This window comes from Taudactylus pleione, unplaced genomic scaffold (genome assembly GCF_031769625.1).
Source record: "Taudactylus pleione unplaced genomic scaffold, aTauple2 ptg000638l, whole genome shotgun sequence".
NCBI classification, from domain to species: Eukaryota; Metazoa; Chordata; class Amphibia; order Anura; family Myobatrachidae; genus Taudactylus; species Taudactylus pleione.
The window spans coordinates 1,856,726-1,881,786 of NW_028285040.1; the positions used below are offsets into that span (position 1 = coordinate 1,856,726).

The 25,061-nt window shown below is 48.1% G+C and overlaps 1 protein-coding gene across 4 annotated transcripts in view; it reads right to left on the bottom strand.

Annotated features, from left to right (window-relative positions):
• CFAP99 (cilia and flagella associated protein 99) overlaps window positions 1-25,061 on the bottom strand; it is a 189,694-nt gene that overhangs the window by 157,141 nt on the left and 7,492 nt on the right. Inside the window, exon 1 of one of the 4 annotated variants that reach the window (XM_088454958.1) lies at window positions 19,118-19,209. The exons of 1 other annotated variant lie outside the window; for it this stretch is intronic. The gene's annotated coding sequence lies outside the window, so the exon portion shown is untranslated. Of the gene's footprint in view, window positions 1-18,405; window positions 18,426-18,519; window positions 18,541-19,117; window positions 19,210-25,061 lie in introns of those variants that run through there. 2 more of the 4 variants (XM_088454953.1, XM_088454957.1) reach the window with 2 other exon arrangements.

Sequence of the window (25,061 nt, forward strand, 5' to 3'; positions counted from 1 at the left end):
GAGCGACTTGCCTGCCATGAGTGAGACCCAGGTCCCCTATATAGATGTGTCATACATCTAGCGTCAATACGCCACGAAGAGCGACTTGCCTGCCATGAGTGAGACCCAGGTCCCCTATATAGATGTGTCATACATCTAGCGTCAATACGCCACGAAGAGCGACTTGCCTGCCATGAGTGAGACCCAGCTCCCGTGCTACTCTGCTAGTGTTGGGCATGTTTTGATGCCGAAAATGCATCTAAATCGCGATATGACTAGGGGATCAGTATATAATACCGCCGGCCGCAAATCCCGACAGCGGAAGCCTGGCAGGGGTGAAGATCACGACAGCTGATTTTGGTAAGTACCCCTAACCCTACCCCGTCCCCTAACCCTCCCTTAGGGGTGCCTAACCTTAACCTCCCCCCTAGTGCATTCCCCTAACCCCCCTCTAAGTGCCTAAACCTAACCCCCCCTTCAATGCAGCCTAAACCTAAGTCTCCCAGGGGGTTGCCTAAGCCTTACCACCAACTGGCAGTGTCTAACCATTACCCCCCCCCCCTTCCCCTAGCCTAAACCTAACTCTCCCGGGGGGGTGCCTAACCCTAAGTCCCCCCAGGAGTCCTAAAACCGAACCCACCCCCACGCGGACCTCCGTTCGGTATGCCGGGCGTTGGGCTACCGGCGTAGGTCTAATGACAGGCGTCATTAGTATCTTGCCGGGATTTGACAGTCGGGAAGGCGGCGGTCGGTATTTCGACCGTCGGCTTCCTGACTGCATCCTATGACTAAAATGCACCAGCAGACTGTGCTGATTAATGTGATAAGAGACACTTGTATCTCTGTATGAACCTGAGTCTGTATATGAAGCAAAACGGAACTTGGAATGGAAAAAGCTGCGGCCGCTACATTGTAGCACTTTGTATACAGATTTAGGGCCTGATTCAGATTCGGAACAGAGTAAAGCTGGGTACACACCTATACAATTGTCGGCCCATTCTTTTGATATCGAGGCAACGGCCGTTGGATTGTATAGGTGTGTACGCTGTACCGACAAACTGCTATAAAACGCCCTGCTACGTTCATCTTCGTTCGCTCGCATCTCATGTGCTATTATTCATCCGACTGGACGGGAGCATATCGGAACAAAAATGCAGTGTGTACGCACGTATGATCGATATTCTGCCCGTTCTTGCAATCAATTATATTCCTCCAGCAGCGCTGCCTCTGTGGGCGCTTCCTTGCTACATAGTCTGATATTCAGCACTACATGTACACAATACCAGATTGTTAAATATTCGCCCTTTTCTCGATAAATACCGCTGTCTTCGTGACTGTAGCATCTGCCGTGACTGTAGACTGAATTGAAAGAGTGTGAATTGTTGTACAATCATTTTCTTTCAATGGGGGGATCGAAGTACAATTGTATAGGTGTGTACGTGCGTATCGGCTGTATTTTGGGGACGTTCGTTCGGGAGTAGGGTCGAACCATCGCTTCTAAAGCTTGATTGTATAAGTGTGTACCCAGTGTGATGTCTTGGGGGTAATTAGCTCGGCAGAGGGTGGGTTGGTGCAGTGTTTAGGTGCTTAATGAAGGTCCACACACAGCTTTCAAGTAAAATAAATGAGATGATGCTTTACTTCCAGCCGGGAAAAACAGGTACAACACAAAGGAACAGAAAATAATAAACAACCTAGCCCCTGTTTAGGGCGTCTAACTCAGTTCTTGAGCTCTCTCTATCGTGGTGCAGCTAGTCTGCCAACAAAGTCTCTGCCTGCTTCTGGCAGGTCTATCGCTGCTCCAGCCTGGCTTGGCTTGACTGCCACAGCTACACAAATACAGTCTGGGTGGCCTTCCCTCTATCCTAAAGATTTAGGCCCTGGCTTCCTCAGCCTGCAGCTTCACTGCTTTCTTGTCACACAGTCTGAGAGTTTGTGGTCCGCCCTTGCCTCCTGCAGGTACAGACCCAGGTCTCCTGGCCCCCATGGCTCGCTCAGCTTCACTGGGCTCTCTGGCTGTGACAGCCTCACATCGACTGTCTCCCACAGCAGCCTGACTGGTCTGCCTCATCAACCCACACCTGAGCGCTCTCCACAAGGCAGCAATTAGGCATCTTCCCACAGTGCTTTTATAGTCTGTGTGGGCGGATCTCCCCTGCCCCACACAGACTCTGCTGCTCACCAGTGCCACCTCTGGTGATACTGACACACCAGCTTTAGAAAGAGCAAGTAACTGTGCATCTTGGTAAAACCATGCTGCACTGCAGGTGGGGCAATTATAAAATGTTCAGAGAGATGTAGATTTGGGAGGGGGAGTCCTAACTAACATTAAATTGCAGTATAAAAGTAAATCTGTTCAGCATTTGTGGACTACATGCAAAAGTAGGCAGTATTTACCCCACGTTCAAATTTTTTAAAATGTATTTGCTCCCCTGCATTGCTACCTACACACGATACAATTATTGGGCGATTTGCCAAAATGCAGGTGATCAGCCTCATTTATTGCATAGTGTGTATTCAGCGTTTCATCGAAGAAACGGTTAGAAAATATCCAGAAACATATTCCTTCCATTATCCGATCTGACAGTCAAGAATGAAAATCTCGGCCTTTCCCCATATCAACCAGTGTGTGCGCATTCTCCATAACCTGCCCATATTCCAATATCCTCCTGTCACTATGTCATCCTCCTTGTAGGTGGGTAGGTGGACATATGCAAATTGAATGTAATGGGCTGGAAAATCAATAGCTTCTAAGAAAAAAAAAATGCATAATGTGTATCACAGATATTGGGGCTTTCAATTTGCAGAAAAATAGCCCCATTCCTTGTCCTGATCAAAAAATATCTGACAGTGTGTAGCTAGCGTTACTCCATACTTGCCTACACTCCCTATTTTTCAAGTAGCCCCCGCACCCTCGGAAGTGTAGGCAGATCTCCTGCATCCTGCCCACTTAGTAGTGAAGCGGGCAGGGTGGGGAGATTTAATGGGGAATTTGTGGGTCCGTGTGTAGGGGACTTTTACCAGAAAGGCGTGGGCCTAATTGCACCACCAATTTGGCCCCGAACTGGCCTGCAGAAGCAGCTCTCCGGGCTGCTCCCGGAAAGGATGAAAACAAAGGGCCTGATTCAGAGCCGCTCGCCATTTGCGAACGAGCGCACGCTCTGCATCAGGGCGGGGAGTTTTTTTTTTTTTCCTGTCCGCTCGCTAAGTTGTGGGTGCCCACCCACAGCTAGTGAGAGCGGGCAGGAGATGGTCATGATTATCGTGACCAACGGCATTGCGAGGAGACCCAAAGGTAGGGTCTCAGCACTCGCAATGCCGAGTGGACTTCCAGCTCTAATAGAGCCGGAAGTCCACTACTGACATCACGGCGTGCGCAACGCATGTGCTATCCGTAGGGACTCCCATAAACGGCAGGCGTTCTTTCGGGAACGCCTCCGTTTGTTCAGCCACCCCCCCTACCCGCCTACAAAACGGGGCGAGCTGTCGATCAACATCAACAGCCGCCCCGTTTTGCTGCGAGCTCCGGAGCGAGTGAAAGTCTCACTCGCTACGGGGCACGCACACGCGTTGCGCACACCGTGCGTGCGCACTGGGTCACCAGCGGCCCGCTTGCGAGCGCAATGCGCTTGCGAGCGGGTCTGAATCAGGCCCAAAGTCGGTAAGTATTCTTTACTCTATTCCCAACTCTAAATAAGGCCCTCAGTCGCACACAGATATACAAATGTCTGATATCAAATTAATCAGCACAGTCTGCTGGTGAGTCCTAGTCACATCGCATTGTGACTAAAGACACATTTTCGGACAATAACATCGCCCGGCGCTAGCAGAGTCTTACTGAACCTGGCGCACTGAGAGGGGCTTTTTAGCGCGACTGCAGCAGAGAGGTGTAAGGACACATCTGTGTGAAAGAATCAGTCAGGATAGTCGGATATGTTTATATGGGGCAGGCTTGTAGTCGTAAGGCCGAGTGCTGTGGAAGGGAATGACCAATATTATTATTATTATTTTGTTTTAAATTATTTTTTATATAACATGCCGGATAGGATAAGAAATGCAGAATTTGTGTTTCTTTTGCTTAAATGATCTCAGTTGGATGATGACAGGGCCACTTTAAGTGGATATAAAGACAGCACCTAATACAATGTTCTCAACTGGGTAATTAAACAACATCCATCTTTTCCTACAGTAAATATTGCCATTTTAACCTAAGATGACAGTCACGGTCACTGATTCAATTTCCAGTTCTGATGTATTTTTAGACGTGTCTGTTGCTTGCAAATACAGGATTGTAGTTAATGAGGCAGCAGACTGATCAGAGCACGGAGCCTGCCGAGTGAGTGATGGCGCAGGACCTGTAATAACTGGCCCCATGTGACCTGCCATACTGCTCTTCTCTACTGCTTTCTGGCATTTAGTTGCACAAAATGGCTTTATGTTCTGATGACGACCGAATAACTAAATTCATGTAAATGACCGCATTAAGTGAATGAAGATTTAATTGACGTTTTGGCCTTGTGAAATGCCCCAAGCTCCTAAGTTCTGTGTGCTTGTCTCAGAAACGATTAGCAACCCTAATGCAGAATTTCCAAAAGCAAAGTATTCCACAGAGAGAGACCTAGAGTTGTGCCGTTTATGATACCTGATGCATATAATGTATCTGTGCCATTCTAATACCTTCCTATACATCTTGTGCTATGGAATATCCCATTTAGCACCCAGGTCTCTGCGATGTCTGAGTAAGATGGACTCCTCGGGGGTGGGGCTAGACTGGATGGAGGAACCTGACCGTTTAGAATAGGTAATTATGGAGTGGCAGGAGAGCTTATAAAGCTTGGTGTTAAGTTTTTTGCAAACTCATTGAGTGCCCAGTCCAGTTTGAGTGCCACTCCGATTGTGACTGTGACCGAGGACACCAGCTGCTATGTGACTGATGGTGTCTGAGCTTGGGGAGGGGAGTTTGGTGCTCAGTGTAAGAGGAGAGGCTGAGGATAGTCGGGGACTCAGGTCAGGCTGGCAGGTGAGTCTGTGAGAGAGTCTACAAGTGTGTATGTGGGTGTTTGCTCTGAGAGACACCTGTGATTAGCGAGACAGTGACCATAGACAGAGAAGGAGTGCTATTGGTGCCCAGAGTAAGAGAGCGGCTGAATTTAGAGGTAGAGGTGAGAGACAGGATGGCAGACCCATCATCTGAGAATGCCAACTCCTGTGCCCAGAGGTGTCAAGTGTTTTATAGTACAAAATAACTGAGAACTGTGCTGAATTGGTGGAGATGGAAATCTGTCAGTGTTATGTCAGTGTTGATACTGTGAATGTTGAAATGTTAAACGCAGGCAGGAGACATGAGGAACAGAGGAGAGGGCAGTGCTGCACACCATGAGAGACACATGGAAACGTTTGGAGACTCTAAAAGGAGGGAAGATGATAAATTCAGTGTCTGACATGCTGAGCCTGAGGTCGTTTTGGCACATCCAGGAGGAGACTGAGGGAGAGACTTGGGCATACAAGAAGGGACAAGAGATTGGAGTTAGCTGATGTGTGAGAAAAAAAAGATAGCAGGGTCAAAAGCATCAAGACGCCACGAGCACTCCGTCGCTATGGGTCTCGCACCAAAGCGGGGCAGCTGTCGATTGTGATTGACAGCTTGCCCCGTTTTGGAGGCGGGTAGGGGGTGGCTGACCAACCGGAGGCATTCCCGAAGGAACGCCTGCCATTTGGGGGCGGCCCCACTGACATCACGAGTGATGTCAGTGGGTGAGCTTCCGGCTCTATTAGTGCCGAAATCTCACTGGGGCTTGCGGGAACGAGACCCTACCACAAGGGTCTCGTCACAAGCCCTGATGGTCACGATGGTCGTGACCATCGCGATCATCACCTGGACGCTCGCTAAAGCTGTGGGTGGTCACCCACAGCTTAGCGAGCGTCCAGGAAGCCGTCTTTAAAAAAAAAACAGGGAAGCCCTGATTCAGAGCAAGCGCTTTCAAAGAGCGTCCGACTCTGAATCAGGCCCTGTATTTGTTATATAGCCCATCAGAAAATGCAGCATATTGCACTCCAACAGAGGCCACCATTTTCATATGCAAAATCTATGCACATTGCTTAAAACTGAACATGACAGGTACAAAACACGCACAAATGGCAGGATACGCTTGTTTTGCACTTTTGTAAATGATCCTTAGTACTAATGTCCCTTTAAACTGGCTGTACACTGCGCGATAATCACGCAAACCAGACAACATTCAATGTATGATACTGAATAATGGTGATTCACATCCTGAAAGTGGCTGAAAAAAAAAGTCTGGATGGGTCAGTTTGCTTTTCAAACCTGTCTGATCCACCTGACCAGCATTTTGCCATATTTAGGCTGTGAATGGAAATCGGCTCCATACATTAGTATGGAGGAGCTCCAACTATCAGGCAGTCCTCCTCCCATCTCCCTGTCGGATGGTCTATGGTACATGAGTGGTGGGATCTTAAACTGGAAGTATGATAGACTTTGTAATATTTAAAGGTGGCTCACTAGCCAGAGAGTTGAGCTGCACAATCATCATCAAAATGACCACTCTTGTTGGTGGCTGATTGGACAAGATCTGCGTATACCATTCCCTAGACTTCTGTTACAAGTCGCGGTCACGACTTGCTTCCCTCTAGCAATTTACCTCCTTCTGGCAGTCTGGTTCCAATTCCGTCGGTTGCTAGGCGATATGGACGCCGCAGGATGTCACGTGCTGTCCACAGCACAGCATGATTGGTTCCTTCCCCTTTATGTATACACTGGCCTTTTGCCACCTCGCCGACTATAGCGTCCCTTGTGGATTTCTTGGTTCTGCTGCATGGTCAGTGTTCTCATTTTTCCTGGTTGTAGCTTATGCTGTTTCCCCAGCTTCCGGATGCTCAATCAGCCTCCTGGCTGCTACTGGCTTCCAAACCACTACATCAACTCTTTAAATTGAACTACCGGCTTAGCCACACCATCGGCATACAAAGCTGCACCATCGGCGTAGAACGAAGCACCATCGGCTCTCAAAGCCGCATCACTGGCTTCCAAGCCACTACATCAACTCTTTAAATTGTTCTACTGTCTTTAGCCGCACCATCAGCATAAGCCGCCCCATCGGCGTACATCGCTGCACCATCGGCAATACAACTCCGCACCATCGGCTCTCAAAGCCGCATCACTGGCTTCCAAACCACTACATCAACTTTTTAAATTGTAATACTGGCTTTAGCCGCACCATCGGCATACAAAGCCACACCATCGGCGTAGAACGCCGCACCATCGGCTCTCAAAGCCGCATCACTGGCTTCCAAGCAATTGCATCGACTCTTCAAATTTTACCACCGGCACAACGCCGCACCATCGGCGTACGACGCCGCATCACCGATTTCCAAACCACTTCATCAATTCTTCAAATTGTACTGCCAGCTTCAGCCGCAACATCGGCTCTCATAGCCACACCATCAGCTTCACCATCGGCTCTCAAAGCCGCATCACTGATTTCCAAACCACTTCATATATTCTTCAAATTGTACTGCCGGCTTCAGCCGCATCATCGGCTCTCATAGCTGCACCATCAGCTTCTTAGCAGTACTACTGGCTTTCCTCCCAGTATCCTTTATCTCCTGCTATTCTCTGGTTTCCAAAGGTAATCAGTGTAATCCTCTACTACCCGAGTATTAGGTGCAGGCGGCCACTTAAGTAACGGTGAACTTCTTCCTGTTCTAAGGGAACAGCGGGTGGCTGTTAGCAGAAGACCTCTCCTGGGTTCTAGGGGTTTACACAAAACAGCCTAGGAATCCGTAACATTATAGTCGGGCATAAAAGATAATATGGAACAGGCACAGAATCCTGCTCAGGTGCTTGCTGCACAAAGTTCTCACACTAAAGGTTCAAGAGCTTTCCCTTCGTGTTGAGGAGGTTCGGTCTCCAGCAGCTCCAGTTGCTAAGATGAACTTGCCAGATCGTTTTGCCGGGGATCACAAACAATTCCTCAACTTCTGAGAAAGTTGTAAACTATACTTCAGGTTACGTCCCGTCTCCTCTGGTTCAGAGTCTCAACGAGTAGGTCTGGTCATTTCTCTTCTCCAGGGAGATCCTCAGACTTGGGCCTTTGGGTTACCCTCAACATAGCTCTACAGTCTGTCAATGCCTTCTTTTCTGCTATGGGATTATTGTATGACGACCCTGACAGAACTGATTTGGCTGAGTCGAAATTACGCTCCCTCAGGCAGGGACAGAAGGCAGCGGAAGATTATTATTCAGAGTTCTGTAGATTGGCGGTGGATTCTGGTTGGAATGACCCAGCCTTGCGCAGCCAATTTCGCCTTGGACTCTCTGAGGCCATCAAACATATCCTCGTCCAGCATCCCCCATCTGAATCTTTGGATGATCTCATGCATAAGGCAATCAGAATTTACCGTCATCTCCGTGAACGTAGATGGGAGCGGAATCTTCCTACAAGAATCGCCTTGGTCTCCCATCTGGGTTCCATCCTCGGATCAGGAAGACCCTATGAAAATTAGTGCCTGTCGGTTCTGAAGAGAGATGTAGGAGACGTTCCCAGGGTCACTGTATGTATTTCGGGGACAAGCGACATTCCTTGAGTAATTGTCCACTCAAGCCAGTAAAAGGCAAGGCCTAGGTGTTCGGGAGGAATTGCATGTAGGCCTGGCTCCCAGTTCCTCCGAAAACTCTGTACTAGTTCCAGCAGCTATCCAACTCTCCAATTCCACTCTAGCCACTTCTGCATTTTTGGATAGCGGTGCAGCCGGCAATTTTATGGATTTCTTCTTGTTTGAGTCTCTGGGTATATCCGCTGTCCCTGTGGACTGGATGGAGGACTGGTCTCAAATGGTTTTAGCAAGATCAAAACATCTCCTTTTCGGTTGTCCGTTGGAGTTCTACATTCTGAGATCAACTTGTTTTTCCTTCTCCAGTGTCCGTTAGCACCCATCGTTCTTGGTCTCCCTTGGCTCAGGGATCATAATCCCATTATTGACTGGTCCTCCGGGGAAATCATGAAATGGAGACATGCCTGCCAGTGTCATTGTCTTGCTGTACCTGTTCGGGCGGTTCAGCCTGCTGTTGCTGAAACTCCTCCTACCATTCCTGTCCAGTATCGGTCGGGGCCGGTTTCTTCTTTGTTGAGAAGAAGGACGGTTCCCTCCGTCCGTGCATCAACAAGTGTCTCAACAACCTGCTGCCTCTCATTTCGGTCCTTTTTGATCAATTGCGTCAAGCCACTATCTTTTCTAAGATTGACCTCCAGGGAGCTTACAACCTGCTCTGAATTAGGAGTGGCGACGAGTGGAAGACGGATTTTAGTACTCACTCAGGACACTATGAGTACCTGGTCATGCCGTTCGGCCTAGCAAACGCATCGGCAGTCTTCCAAGATCTTATAAACTATGGGCCTGATTCAGAGCCGGACGCAATTAGCGCTCGCTCGTCCAGAAAATAGGGGTGGCTATTCAAATCAACCGTTCGCTCTTTGCGGTCTGTTCACACCTCTAGGTCTGAACGAGAGAATAAAACTTGCGGTCGTTTTTTGAAACAATACGCCCCCTGGCCGCTTGCATCCTACGTCATGTCCGCTATTAGATTAATCGAGTACATCGACCAGGGTATGAACTGCTCGCTATTCTTGGGGTTGGTTTTTGCTACCACAATTTTGCGAGCAGTTCTGGCTATAAAATAACCCAGTGACGTGGTCAATGATGCTGCTGTTTTAATTATGCACACCCATAAAACGCCCGTTTTGACCTTTAAGCACGCCTGCGTTCGGATCTCCACTCCCGTTTTCAAGCACCTTCCCCCGTTACCACCCACATACACCTACTCCTGTCACTCAAATTATCAGGCATTCGCTATTTTGCGAGCACATGAATTTCGGCCGCACTGACTGGTTCGCGCATGCGTATAACGATCCGTACGCATGCGCAGTTGGGCAAACATCACTCGGAGCGAACGAGCGGCCGCTTACGAGCGGCTCTGAATCAGGCCCAATGTCCTTTGTGAATTCCTGGGAGTTTTTGTGGTCATGTACCTTTGATGACATTCTCATCCACTCACAGTCAGTGAATCAACATCATCAGCATGTCTGCCAAGTTCTGCAGAAGTTGCGGGAGAACCGTCTTTATGCCAAGCTGGAGAAGTGTTACTTCGATGACACTCAAGTAACGTTTCCTAGGCTACATAGTATCTTCCCATGGATTTTCTATAGATCCAAGTAAAGTCGAAACCATACTGAAGTGGGTCCAACCAACTACCCTTAAAGCTATTCAGTGTTTCCTCGGTTTTGCTAATTACTATTGAAGGTTTATCAAGTCATTCTCTGCTATTGTGGCACCCATTGTAGAACTGACCAAAAAAGTAGCTGACACCTTTAATTGGACATCCAAAGCTGTTCAAACTTTCGAGGCTCTTAAGACCGCATTCACACAGGCTCCAATGCTTCGCTATCCTAATCCTGATCTCCAGTTTGTCCTTTAAGTTGACGCCTCCAAGATAGGAGCTGGAGGGATTCTGTGAACAACAAACTGCACCCCTGTGCTTTTTTCACCATGGCAGAATGCAACTGTGATGTTGGTAATCGGGAGCTGCTCGCCATTAAGTGGGCCTTCGAGGACTGGAGGCATTGGCTAGAGGGGGCCAAACATCAAGTCACGGTTCTTACTGACCATAAGAACTTATCGTGCATTCAGTCTGCCAAAAGACTGAATTCCAGACAAACACGTTGGGCGTTGTTTTTTACCCGGTTTAATTTCCTCATTTCTTTTCGTCCTGGGTCAAGAAACGTTAAAGCTGATGCCCTCTCCAGGAGCTTTGTACCAGTGCAACAGGCCATTATCTCAGATTAACCTATTATTCTGGATTCTCGCATTCACTGTGCTATCACCCGGAATTTGGCTAAACTCAGTCAGGCCTGTCAGACGGAAACACCCCGGTATTCTGTTTGTCCCAAAAAAACTCAGGAAGTGAGTTCTACTGGATTTCCACTCTCGACGAGCTTTCTGTCATCCGGGCATTAGTAAGACTCTAGAGTTACTCTCCCGCTCGGTCTGGTGGCCATCTCTGTCCAAATATGTTTGTGAATTTGTCCTGACATGTGAGGTCTGTCCCCGAAATAAAACACCTCGAACAGCTCCTTCCGGTCTGTTGTTTCCTCTCTCCATACCTAAGAGACCCTGGATACACATAGCCATGGACTTTATTGTCGCTATCCCAGTTTCTGCTAGATGCTCTGTTATCTGTACTGTGGTGGACCGATTTAGCAAGATGGCACATTTAGTTCCTTTGACTGAGTAACCCTCTGCCAATGAACACTCCGGCTTGTTCTTTCAACATATCATTCGCCTGCATGGATTACCTGTGAATATTGTGTCGGATCGAGGAACATAATTTGTGGCACAGTTTCGGAGAGCCTTCTATTCTTCCTTGGGCATCTGCCTCAGCCTCTTGTCGGGGTACCATCCTCAATCCAATGTACAAACTGAGCGCGTTAACCAGTCTCTGGAGCAATATTTACGCTGTTATGTTTCCAAATTTAATAATGACTGGGTTTCTCATCTGCCGCTTGCAGACTTTGCTTTTAACAGCTCGTGTCACTCAGCGTCCTCAGTTTCTCCTTTCATTTGTGTCACTGGTCAACATCCCAGAGCAAATTCTTTTGACTCCAGTTTGACTGTTTCGCCTTTAGTTTCTCAGCTCCGTCGCATTTGAAGCAAGGTTCATCAAAGCCTTCGGAAGGTCTCTCACCAGCCCAAGGAGTCTGCTGATAGGCATCGGAGGTCATGTGTGTTTAAGAAGGGCGATTTGGTTTGGTTTTCTACGAAAAACATCAAGCTTCGTCAACCTACTCAGAAATTAGGTCCTAGGTTTATTGGCCCATTTCGCATCATTGCTCAGGTGAATCCAGCAGCTATCAACCTTCAATTACCCATGTCTCTCTGCATCAACAACACTTTTCACTGTTCCTTATTTAAAACCAGTCTTCAGCTCCGTCAAATTCAAGCCCAAGTTTCCATCCAGACCTGCTTCGATTGTGGTCCAGGGTCAACATGAATTTGTCATTGATCTTGGACTCTAGGATTTCCAGGGGTCGTTTGCAGTTATTGGTCCATTGGAAGGGCTATGGCCCGGAAGAACGCTCCTGGGTCCCTAAGAGTGCCCTACATGCTCCTAGGCTGAAGAGACTTTTCTTCTGAGATTTTCCTGGCAAACCAGGTTCTTGGCGTTCTTCAACTCCGCATCAAGGGGGGGGGGGGGACTGTTACAAGTCACGGTCATGACTTGCTTCCCTCTAGCAATTTACCTCCTTTTGGCAGTCTGGTTCCAGTTCCATCAGTTGCTAGGCGATCTAGACGCTGCAAGATGTCACGTGTTGTCCACAACATGGCATGATTGGTTCCTTCCCCTTTTTGTACACGGTGGACTTTTGCCACCTCGCCGACTATAGCGTTCCTTGTGGACTTCTCGGCTCTGCTGCATGGTCAGCGTTCTCATCTTTCCTGGTTGTAGTTTATGCTGTTTCTCCAGCTTCCAGACGCTCCGTCAGCCTCCTGGCTGCTACTGGCTTCCAAACCACTACATCAACTCTTTAAATTGAACTACCAGCTTAGCCACACCATCGGCATACAAAGCCGCACAATTCGTGTACATCGGCTCTCAAAGCCACATCACTGGTATCCATGCCACAACATCAACTCTTTAAATTGTTCTACCGGCTTTAGCAGCACCACTGGCATAAACCGCACCATCGGCGTACAACGCCACACCATCGGCTCTCAAAGCCGCATCACTGACTTCCAAGCCATTACATCAACTCTTCAAATTGTACTACCGGCTTTAGCCGCACTATCGGCGTACAAAGCCGCATCACTAGCTTCCAAGCCACTACATCAACTCTTTAAATTGTAATACTGGCTTTAGCCGCACCATCGGCGTACAAAGCCGCACTATTGGCGTACAACGCCGGACCATTGGTTCTTAAAGCCACATCACTGGCCTCTAAGCCACTACATCAACTCTTTAAATTGTGATACCGGCTTTAGCCGCACCATCGGTGTACAACGCCGCACCATTGACTCTCAAAGCTACATCACTGGTATCCATGCCACTACATCAACTCTTTAAATTGTTCTACTGGCTTTAGCAGCACCACTGGCATAAACCGCACCATCGGCTCTCAAAGCCGCATCACTGACTTCCAAGCCATTACATCAACTCTTCAAATTGTACTACCGGCTTTAGCCGCACTATCGGCGTACAAAGCCGCACCATCGGCTCGCAAAGCCGCATCACTGGCTTCCAAGCCACTACATCAACTCTTTAAATTGTAATACTGGCTTTAGCCGCACCATCGGCGTACAAAGCCACACCATTGGCGTACAACGCCGGACCATTGGTTCTCAAAGCCACATCACTGGCCTCTAAGCCACTACATCAACTCTTTAAATTGTGATACCGGCTTTAGCCGCACCATCGGCGTACAACGCCGCACCATTGACTCTCAAAGCAGCATCACTGGCTTCCAAGCAATTGCATCAACTCTTCAAATTGTACCACTGGCTTTAGCTGCACCATCAGCGCACAACGCCACACCATTGGCTCTCAAAGCCGCATCACTGATTTACAAACCACTTCATCAATTCTTCTTCATAGCCGCACCATCAGCTTCTTAGCCGTACTACTGACTTTCCTTCCAATATCCTGTATCTCCTGCTATTCTCTGGTTTCCATAGGTAATCAATGTAAACCTCTACTACCGCAAGTATTAAGTCCAGGTGGCCACTTAAGTACCGGTGAACGTCTTCCAGTTCTAAGGGAACAGCGGGTGGTTGTTAGTGGCAGAAGACCTCGCTAGCCTGGGTTCTAGGGGTTTACACGGAACAGCCTAGGAATCCGTAACAACTTCCAGCTTTACAGCTAGTATGGTTGGGAAATTACTGTACACACAGGCTGATAGCGACCAACTTTCACCATACCCAGTAGCAATTCTACTTATTTAGACTATCATTTGGCCTCACAGTCGTTTTGGTGTTACAAGCGCTACAATAACAAAACGGCTGGCAAACACCAGATGCATTATCCCAGCATGCGTGGCAGTCTTTATTTTTAACAAATCACAATACTTGCATGCCGCACACCTACCCACCATGCCAGCACCAATCACCCCTTCTCAGTGCAACTTTTGCTGTTTACTACAAATTTTTGAGGGAGAGTGGGGCAGTATCTTCTATTCTTGGGATCATGGCGCTATGCAGTGATGTCACACAGTCTGGCACTACATCCTAAGCCCACTACAAACATGGAGGAGCAGAAGCTGGTCGCTTCATAAGTAAAAAGTGCCCGTCTGCTGCTCCCCCATGCCAGTAGCCAGTCCTCAGTGTGGGGCACCACGGTGACAATCAAGATGCAGAGTGAGTGACATTATTTTCACTGGTTCATTCCACCTATTTATAAAAACCTATTTATGGGATATCCCCAAAAAACGCTCGTATTCACTGAATGTGTCTACATGGGAATGCAGCAGGTATTGGAGCTTTCTGCTGCGATCCCAGCGAAAGCATCTGCTTTACTGACAAATTTACATAGGTCCTGGAATGCAAATTTCAGAGCTTGGCCTCAGTAACTAACACTGGATGGTGTCAGCCATTATAGCCTATGAGTTACATTCTGCATAAGTTACCAGGAGAGAGATCCCAGCTCGCACATTGGGCCTGATTCAGACCCGCTCGCGGCCGCTATGCGCTCGTGAGCGGGTCGATGTTAGGCCTCTGCACATGCGCACATGCCGGAGCCGGCTCTGACGTGCGCATGCGCGAGACCCAGCTAGCGGCGAGCGCTCCGTCGCTCCGGGTCTCGCACCAAAAGGGGGCGGTTGTCGATTTTGATCGACAGCTCGCACCGTTTTGGAGGCGTGGCGTGGGGGTGGCTTCACAAACGGAGGTGTTCCCATGCGAATGCCTGCCGTTTGTGGGCAGCCCCACTGACATCACCAGTGATGTCAGTGGGAGAACTTCCGGCTCTATTAGAGCCAGAAGCTCTATGGGGCTTGCGGCCACGAGACCCTACCACAAGGGTCTCGTCGCAAGCCCGATGGTCGCGATGGTCTTGAACATCGCAACGATCATCCTTGGCCACTCGCAATAGCTGTGGGTGATAACCCACAGCCATGCGAGTGGCCGGGAGGCCGCTCAAAAAAAAAAAAACGCCGATTCAGAGTGAGCGCTCTGAATCAGGCCCATTGCATGGTCAGCAGACGCGAATGCGCAATAGCTCAGCCGAACCCTGGAAACTGAAAGTAAAGTGATCACATTATCAATCCCTTCTACACCTGGTAGGGACGGGCATCTATTGGAGCCCCTGTTCCTTCATGTGCATTTTGCTACATCATTTTGATCCATAATTCATTCATGCCGCAATTATGTGGCAATAAGAAATTACAGTTATTGGATATAAAACCTGATAAAAAATGGGCTCCTCAGGACACACGTCACCAGCTAGGTGGTCCTAGAGCTAATACCAGCCCAGTTCATTGCATACAGTTGTGATAAAGATGAAGGTATCATCCTCATGAAAAGTATAAGAGGACAGACTGTTCATTCGTCATCATAGCATCATAGCAAATATAAAGCATGACCATGAAAATTAACAAAGAAAACAAAAAAAAACAAAGGCTACATCAAAATGGTCGCAGAATATTCCTAGCCTATAAAAAAAAAATCTGTTCATCAACAACAAGGATCTGTAATAATAAACTGGTAATTCTTCTTGTTCCTGTAAATATTTACTTGCCGCCAGGAAAATGAATGTGCTTTATAGCCACTGAATTATTTTATCCTATTAGCACAAATACTCTTATTTTTCTCATGTTTGGTTTTGTGTGTTTCTACTGCATTAGACAACTAGCGTGACATCTGATCTCCCCACTCTTGTGGTCTTCCCACACGAAGCCCACACGCTGTCTGTCTCCGCTCTAATCTGACAGCAGCCGGGATATCGTTTTCAGAGCTTCTAATGAATACGCTACAGACATCTCTTCATATCGTGTACCAGGGCTGGTACTGCCATTAAAGTCACCAGGGGCTCCCCTGGTGGGCCCTCAGACTAAAGCTGGGTACACACTTATACAACTGACTGATCTGGAGATATATCTGTAATGATGGTTGCTTATATGCACTGAACAACCATCACTGCCGTCTGGCCGAGGTCCCGCTGGCCGGGGGCTGCATCGTGTACCCCTCCCCGGCGGCCTGTGCAGCAAGTGTACAGGCGGACGTCTGAGCGCCCGAACACACAGCATGATGTGCAGATATATCATCTGTACACACTGGCTGACGTGCACACGATATATTGGTTGTCCAATTGAACAGCGGCAGCATTTTGTCATAAGGAAAATAAGACTTTTGGTCTGAATCAGAGGTGGACGCAGTTTCAGCCGACTGCCTCTTTTACACAACAGCGTTGTGTCTGTATGCAAAGGCCCGCGTCCGATTCTCAGCCTATTGAGACGCCCACTGGCAGCGGCAGTATTCCGTTGTTGCACGTACTAAGATGCGCCATCGGTCGCCACATTGAAGATTACTTCCCTGAAATGCCCATGAAAATGACATCCCTCTGTGTGCAATATCAATCAGCATTTTAAGGCCTTATTCAGCAGAGGACACAGCGGCTAACTGCCACTCTGTGTGCACACACTGTAATGCCTGCACTGGATCAGCTTTTACGGATTTTCATGCACACGCAGCAGCAGAAAATTGCTTAATTCAGTGTATTGTGTGCAACTCTTAACCAGGCCCTTTCCAGGGGTGTATTTATAGTGGGTGCAGGGTGTGTGGTGCACACAGGCCCCATATTTTGAATACTTACCCCTCCGAAGTCCCACATTGGTTGTAACACTGCACAAAACACTTGGAAAATGGCCGCCGCAGCTAGTTTTCCAACGTTTTGCGTATGCGCAGTAGGGAGATCGTTACCTGCGCATGCGCAGCAGACTCTGGGCACGGACTACTGCTGCGGTGACGCGGCCGGCCGCCGCGGAGGGAGAGGAGGGGGCCCGTGTGCAATCCCTGTCCGGGGGCCCCCTCCTCCCTTAATACATGTCTGGACCTTTCTGAGGTACTTTGTGATGTCAGTAGTTCCCATTAAATTATTGGGCTGCATTCCCACGAATATTGGTTCAGCTCACAAAGTGTCTGTCTCCACAGTAAATTACTGGTGCATTTTACAGCTGATGAGAAGAGCATCCACATCATTGTAACTGTACTATATATTAAAAAGTCTCTGATAAACTGCAAAAGAGAAGCTTCTTATTAAGTTCAATTTCCAGCATAAAATCCTGAAGCATTGTCATCCTGAGGGTTCCCATAACCCTAGAACAAAGGGGACTTTAAATGTACCTGCAAAATGAGTTTCTCACACTGATACCTCTTTTCCACCAAAAACCCAGGTCCGACCTGGGTTTTTGGACATGGTTCCAACCCTGGTCAGACCCATTTACACTGCACCTTTGATCTGGGTTACTCCCAGGTCAGCCCTGTTCACACTGAACTCAGGTCTGCCCTGCTAAACCTGTGAGGTCATAAAAAGTGGGAGGTGAATGCTCCACAACCACCAATCAGCTCATTTTAGGCATGACCAAGGTCAGATAACCCGGGTTGCACCGTTTACACTGCACCATTACCTGGGTCCATCCTGGGTCCAACCCTGGTAGCTACCTGGGTTGGATTGCAGGGTCACTTGACCCAGGTTATTTTTCAGGGACCCTTTTACACTGAGCTGCGACCCGGGTAGATCCAGCAAAAACCCAGGTTTTTGCTCTGGTGTAAAAGGGGTATGACAGGACATGAGAGGTAACATACATGCACAGTAATATTGCTGAAGGTGTATGACAATACATGCAGACCACTGTGTGGAATAGCCCCTGAAGGTTGCAGGCTTGCAGTTAGATCTCCTTCAGCCACAGGACCCTGATGTCATCCGTTACTATCCACATGGATATAGAGTGGGAATAGTAACCTGTGGCAAGCTAAGCGAGCCACTGTGCCTGAAGCGTGGCGAGTGAAGAGAGCCCATGAGAGTACAAATTCCTACCATTGGTGGCCGAATACTAGTTGAGACAAAATAGCGCTGTCAGGGCATGGAAACTTACTTTCGCCCCCCCCTCTCCACATCACGTCAGGCTCCTTCAGCTGAAGGGGAACTGGGCTCAACCATGCATAGAATCTCTGACAAATAAGCTGACTTATTTTTTGTCCATTTAACAATTATTTGCAAGAGAAAATTATTTTTATATCTAATGATCTAATATTTAATAGGCTTGTATATGGCAATGCAGTGAAAACACAATACATCTTGCGCTGAAAATTAAGCAGCACCTCGAATCGGAACCCCTGTAAGTGGGCCCCCAAAAAACAACTTACAATTAAAAAGATTTGAGGGCGCTAGACAGGTACAGAATAAAAAACTGTATCTTTGACACAGAAAGGTCTCTTAATGAGGTCAAAATATCTTTGATATATTCTGGTTCCTAGGACCTTTAAGAGTGGTTTCTTCTTGTGTAGTTCGGAAGATGCCCCGTACGTGAGTTAGCTGTGGCTTCCTGGAATTAGACCCTCTCACCAAAAAATCACCCGAAACATGGCCGAATGGCCTCTCGTTAGTAAAACACCAGTTTGTTTATCCTTGATAAAAAGTTTTTTTCAATTTATAAAATTTGCTCACATCAAATAAAATGGTTACCAATATCCATATACTTCAGTAACACACGAGGCGGCACTCAGAGACTTCAAAGTGGCCGCCTCATGTGTTACTGAAGTATATTATGTATATTATGGGGTTGCAGACCCCAGAGAAGGACACCAGAGCAAGCTGCTTTCTGCTATACTATATTTGATAATAAGCCTGGAGTTCCAGGGCAGTATTGGGATAATATATATTATATATATATATATATATATATATATATATTAACAAAAAGACCTAAATAAATATGGTTGTGGTCAGTGTTCTGCTATAAGAAATACATTACTGCACGTGCCATATCAACAAGCTTATTTCAGAGCCGGCAATGGTCAGTGCATGTAAAATTATACAGGCCCAAATCGTCTTTTACGGGGCTCCCCAGAACCATACCTTGAGTTTTCTTGGGTAATGATGATCGGATTCGCTGCCGTCGTTATTATTATATTGGGACCTGGACACTTGAGCAGCCGTTCCGAAAGCCGCGCGGTGGAGTATGGTAGTTGTAGTTCTAAGCAACGCCGAGATTTGATTCCTAAAACGAATCCTAAGCAAAGGGAAACTACGTTTCCCAGAGTGCAGTTCGGTAGGCGCCGCTGTCTGTGTTTGGTCGTCGCCGTGGCGACCAGAAAAAAAAAAACGATAGGCTTATGGTTGGTGCTTTAGAACAGAATTTGAGTGTTGGAGTGAGGTCTTCTGTAATTGGGATAACAGTAAAACTAGAGATAGGTGAAAAACAAAACGTAAGTTAATATGTTTCTTAAAATGTCATTTAGTGTAAAATGTGGTGTAATAATAACCAATTATATGGTTATCTTTTATTTACAAAGAGCTGTCATAGTACACATACTGTAGCGCTGTGGGATTTGGAAATCATGACAAAAATAAAAAATTTTGCGCTAGCCAGCGGGTACATGTGCAGAGATAGCTCACCGTACTTTTTTACCCAGGATGTGGATTTTGATACATTCATGTGATAATTAGAATTATCACATTGTGAAAAAAAAAAGGTTATTTTCACTTTCTAAATAGTGCCCTAGGAGGGGTGCGTGTGAACACTCTTAAACCCCTTTCAGATCAAAATGCCAGGACACACCCGGGATTTTGAACGCGGGTCCAACCCGGATGCGACCCAGCACAGACCCCTTTCAGACAGGAGGCTTATTCTCGGTTCGGCCACGTCATTACTCAAGGGTGCAGTGCCGCCACTTAGAGATCGCTGGTTCTTCCTATGCTGTAAATGGGTCCCGGGTCTGATGATCCAGGTCACCTGTTTACGCTGCACCGCGACCTTAGTAGACACAGGGTTCAGGCCTCGTAATTACCCGGGTTGAAATGCAGGGTCTACCCAGGTTTTTTATTAAGGACCCTTTCAGACTAAGCAAAATCCCAGTTTGCTGCACGTTCACGTGCAATAACCTGGGATTTAGCTGCTAGCAAATACCCCTTTTCCACCAAAATTCCGGGTCTGACCCGGAGTTGGAACAGAGGGTCTGATTCAGACCCGGTCGCAAGCGCTGTGCGCTCGCAACCGGGTCGATGGTAGGCCAGTGCGCATGCGCACGACGGAGCCGGCTCCTTCATGCGCATGCGCGAGACCTGGATAGCGACGGGCACTCCGTCGCTCCGGGTCTCGTACCAAAGGGGGCGTGCTGTCAATGTTGAGTGACAGCACGCCCCCTTTGGTGGGCGGGCCGGGGCGGTGGGCGGCCCCAGACGGTTCCCACGCCTACCGTCTGGGGCCGGCCCCACTGACATCACAAGTGATGACAGTGGGAGAGCTTTTGGCTCTGTTAGAGCCGAAAGCTCTCAGGGGCTTGCGGCAACGAGACCCTACCACAAGGATCTCGTCACAAGCCCGATGGTCGCGATGGTCTTGACCATCGCGACCATCATCATGGCCGCTCACTATAGCTGTGGGTGGTCACCCACAGCTATGCGAGCGGCCAGGAGGCTGTTCTGAAAAAAAAAAATGCCTGGTCCTGATTCAGAGCGAGTGCTCTGTCAGAGCGTCCAGCTCTGAATCAGGCCCAGAGTTCCTATCTGGATCAGACCCAGAATTTAGCCGGCGCCGACTCGGGATTTTCCCGAGTCGGCGCTGCTCACACCGGAGTCGGGTCTTCATAGACCCGGCTTTCAAGTGGACGCTTGGAGATGACGTCATCTCCAAGCGCCACTGAAGCCGGATCAATCGGCCGGCTAGCAGCGCACTCCAGGTCATCGTGACTCGGAGTACGCTGTTCTCACGGCAGGGTTTCACGGGCTACGCCCGTCTTAAACCCTGCTATTTACCTGGGTTGGATTGCAGGGTGACTCGACCCAGCGATCCAACCCTCACCCCTTTTACACTAAGGAGCTACCCGGGTTAACCCTGCAATAACCCGGGATTTAGCTTCGGTGTAAAAGGGGTATAAGACTAGGATCTCCCCTCACCTGCCTAATTTGCCTCTTCTTGTCCCCCAGTACAACCAGGGACCCAAATCTGCAATCATTGATTGCAGCATTGAAGCTCAGGGTGGAACAACAACCACCTGTGCTTCCTAATGCCATCATTACAAGTGCTGCCTCATGTGGCATAAGCGAGTAGTAGTCACTGTGTACTTCTATTTATTTTATATACAGAACTGACATTTTAGATGTACTGGAACATGGATAGTCAAAGACAAAGCATAGATTTTTTTTTTTTTATGCATTTGTTACTGTGTATCTTTGATTAGTGTATATAGTTTTATTTTCCATTACTGCCCATTGCCCTGTTTTGCAGTGATTGGGCTTGTCGGGTGTGGATCATTAGGTCTACAGTAAATAGGTAGACAATGTTTGGGTAGACAATGGAAGTTAGACAGGCAATAGGTCGACAGGGTCTAAAGTTCGACAGGGTCTGAAGGTCGACACACTAAATGTTGACTGGTAAGAAGGTTGACAGGTACTGAATGTCGACACATATGTGGTCGACACGGAAATGGTTGACACATATTTTTTTCTAGCCCTAATCTTCCCCCTAACCCTCCCCTTGGTGCCTAACCCTAACCTTCCCTCCTGCTGCCTAACCCAAACCGTCAGGATAGGTGCCTGACCCTAACCGTACCTTTTCGTGCCTAACCCTAACCCTATGGTAAGTGCCTAACTCTAACTGTCCCTCCTTGTGCCTTATCCTAACTGTCGGGGTAAGTGCCTAACCCCACAAAGAATAATAATAAAAAAAGTGTCGACCAATTCTATGTCGACCATATGTGTGTTGACCTAATTACACTGTCGACCTTCAGTACCTATCGACCTTCTTACCAGTCGACTTTTAGTGTGTCGACATTCGGACCCTGTCGACCTTCAGAGGCAGTCTAACTTCCATTGTCTACCCAAACATTGTCTACCTATTTACTGTAGACCTAATGACCGGCTACCGGGCTGGTCACTTCGGCAGTTTTTGCAATGTATTGATGCCTTTGTTAAATGTTCAGTCTGAGATAAGATACAGTAGCTCATTACATAACTGACACTGAAAATCGGGATTGCTTATTCATCTTATTCATATAAAAAGCAAACACACAATAGCAAATGCTAAACATATCATGGGTCCAGCATGCCCCATTTGTCTTCTATCCATGCAGTGTAGTTCATTTGAATGTTTGGGAAAACTGTGGGTGTATTCATCCTGGGAATCAGCAAAGCCTATTGCGTCTGCAGTTTATCATGTGGTGACGACAGCTCAGGATGAATATACCATGGGCACATTTCTGTCCCTGCAGAACACTTACAGGACAGAAAGGCTTTTCGGAGATTGTTAAATTAGACCAGACTGCAGTTAGCATACAGGACTATAGGGAAGTGGCTTTTCTGCGATATCTCCTGTGTTAAATATCCCTGTACCTAATTGGGAGTTATCCATGTGGAGAATATGAAGATCAAGAAGAAAACCTGAAGAAATAGGCACCTTAGTTTGGTCGTTCAAATGAACGTACGCACTGGCAGACTCTGGAAATAGGTCACCCAGATTTTCCCGCAGACAGTCATGATCGAGGAACAGAGAATATACAACTCTCATATCACACATGTTATCTGAACTAGGCTCATAACATACTGCTTGTAGGGAGTTGGGATGGCTGTGGAGTGTTACCAGTGTTTAAAAAGGGATGCGGTCATAATACAGACAGCGGGGATTCCGCCGGTCAGAATGCTGGCGTCGGAATCCCGACACCTGTCAGAATCCCGACACCTGTCAGAATCCCGGCACCGGCATCCCGACGGCCGACATCCCGGAGGTAAGTAGCGCCCTTAGGGGGAGGGTTAGGGGTTAGGTTTAGGCACTAGGGGGAGAGTTAGGGTTAGGCACTAAGGGGGGAGGGTTCGGTTTAGGGTGCCGGGAGGGAGAGGTTAAGTTTAGGCACAAGGGAGGGAGGTTAGGTTTAAGCATCGGGGAGGGAGGGTTAGGGGTAGGGGGAGGGATAGGATACCGACCAACATGTGTCGGTATCCTAACCCTGTCGGGATGCCGGCGTCGGGATTCTGACTACTGGGATCCCGAGCACCGCCATCCCGTACCCAACCTTTTGAAAATTATATTTTTTACAAAACGATCCTCAATATACTAGGGATGTGCAGGCTCGGATAGGTTCGAGTTTGCACGTTGAGTTCGGATTTTTCCCTCCAAACAAACGGAACTAAGAAAGAGGCTAAACATCATCTTACATGGACGAACATCATCATTCCTGGATATCCATGAGTGATATCATGTAGTGTGTCCCCGGCAGTGGTGTGCTCATTGGGTCTCATTCAGACCCGGTCGTTAGATGCAAGCGGTCGCTCTGAATGAGGGCGGATGCTTGCATCTTGAAGTGCGGCTCCTGGTCACTAGCTAAGCTGTGGGTTACCATCCACAGCTTAGCGACCGACCAGGGTGATGGTCGCAATGGTCAGGACCATCGCGACCATCGGAGCTTGCGACGAGGCCCTAAGGTTGGGTCTTGGCACTCGCAAGCCCTAGGGAACTTCCTGCTCTCATCGAGCAGGAAGCTCCCCACTGACATCACCGGTGATGTCAGTGGGGCCACCCCCAAACGGCAAGCGTTTAGTCGGGAACGCCTTCGTTTGGCCGGCCACCCCCCCGGCCCGCCTTCCAAACGGGGCGAGCTGTCAATCAACATCGATAGCTCGCCCCCTTTGGTGCGAGACCCGGAGCGGCGGAGCGCCCGTCGCTAGCCGGGTCTCGCGCATGCGCACGTCGGAGCCGGCTCCGACGTGCGCATGCCCAGTGGGCAAACATCGACCCGGTTGCGAGCGCTCAGCGCTTGCGACCGGGTCTGAATGAGGCCCATTATCCTTAATGACATTGGGCACACACACTGAACGATATCATCGTTCAGTGCCGGCACCCTCCCTCATCCCCGAACCTGCACATCCTGACAATATCGTCAGGTTGGACAGCAGGTTCGGGAGTTGAGCGATGTTGTCAACGACCAGCGGGAGCGTGCATCTCTGGTCGTTGACGGCATATCCACTAGAAAATGATATAATGAACAATAACTATATCGTTATCGTTCAATCGTTCATTATATCGTCTAGTGGATACGCAGCTTTAGTCTGAATGAGTTCATTTGTAAAAAAAACACAGACAGACATTCAATAACAATTGATTATTTTTTTCCAGGTTACTGCATCTGGAAGATAAGATGAATAAAAAGGGGCTGAGCATTATCTGTTGAAATGGGTCATATTATATGGGCTGGAATTCTAGTAAACTGCATAATACTCACATTTTTTAATTTTTAGAATATGATTGCCTTTAATCACTCATCCTAAGACTTTGGCCTACTTAGGATCCTAATTGGACCATTCTCTACAATACTTTAATTGGTGAAGACATAGGGGCCTATTCAAAATCACTTCATTTATACAAAAATAAAAAATTAAGTGTTTGGTCCATTCATCATGAAGGTAAAGCAGAAGATGTCACAGATATCTCCTGCTTGCCTTCCTCTTGCGGAATGGCCCTCTGGGCTTCATTCAGAGCCGCTCGTAAGCGGCCGCTTGTTCGTTCCGAGCGATGTTCGCACATCTGCGCATGCGTACGGATTGTAATACGCATGCGCGAACCAGTCAGTGCGGCCGAAAATCGTGTGCTCGCTAAATAGCGAATGCCTGCTAATTTGAGTGACAGGAGGAGGCGTATGTGGGTGGTAACAGGGGAAGGTGCTTGAAAACGGGGAGTGGAGATCAGAACGCAGGCGTGCCTAAAGGTCAAAATGGGCGTTATGACGTATGATGCGAGCGGCCAGGGGGCGTTTTTTCCAAAATTACGACCGCAAGTTTTGTTCGCTCGTTCAGACATGGAGGCGTCAAC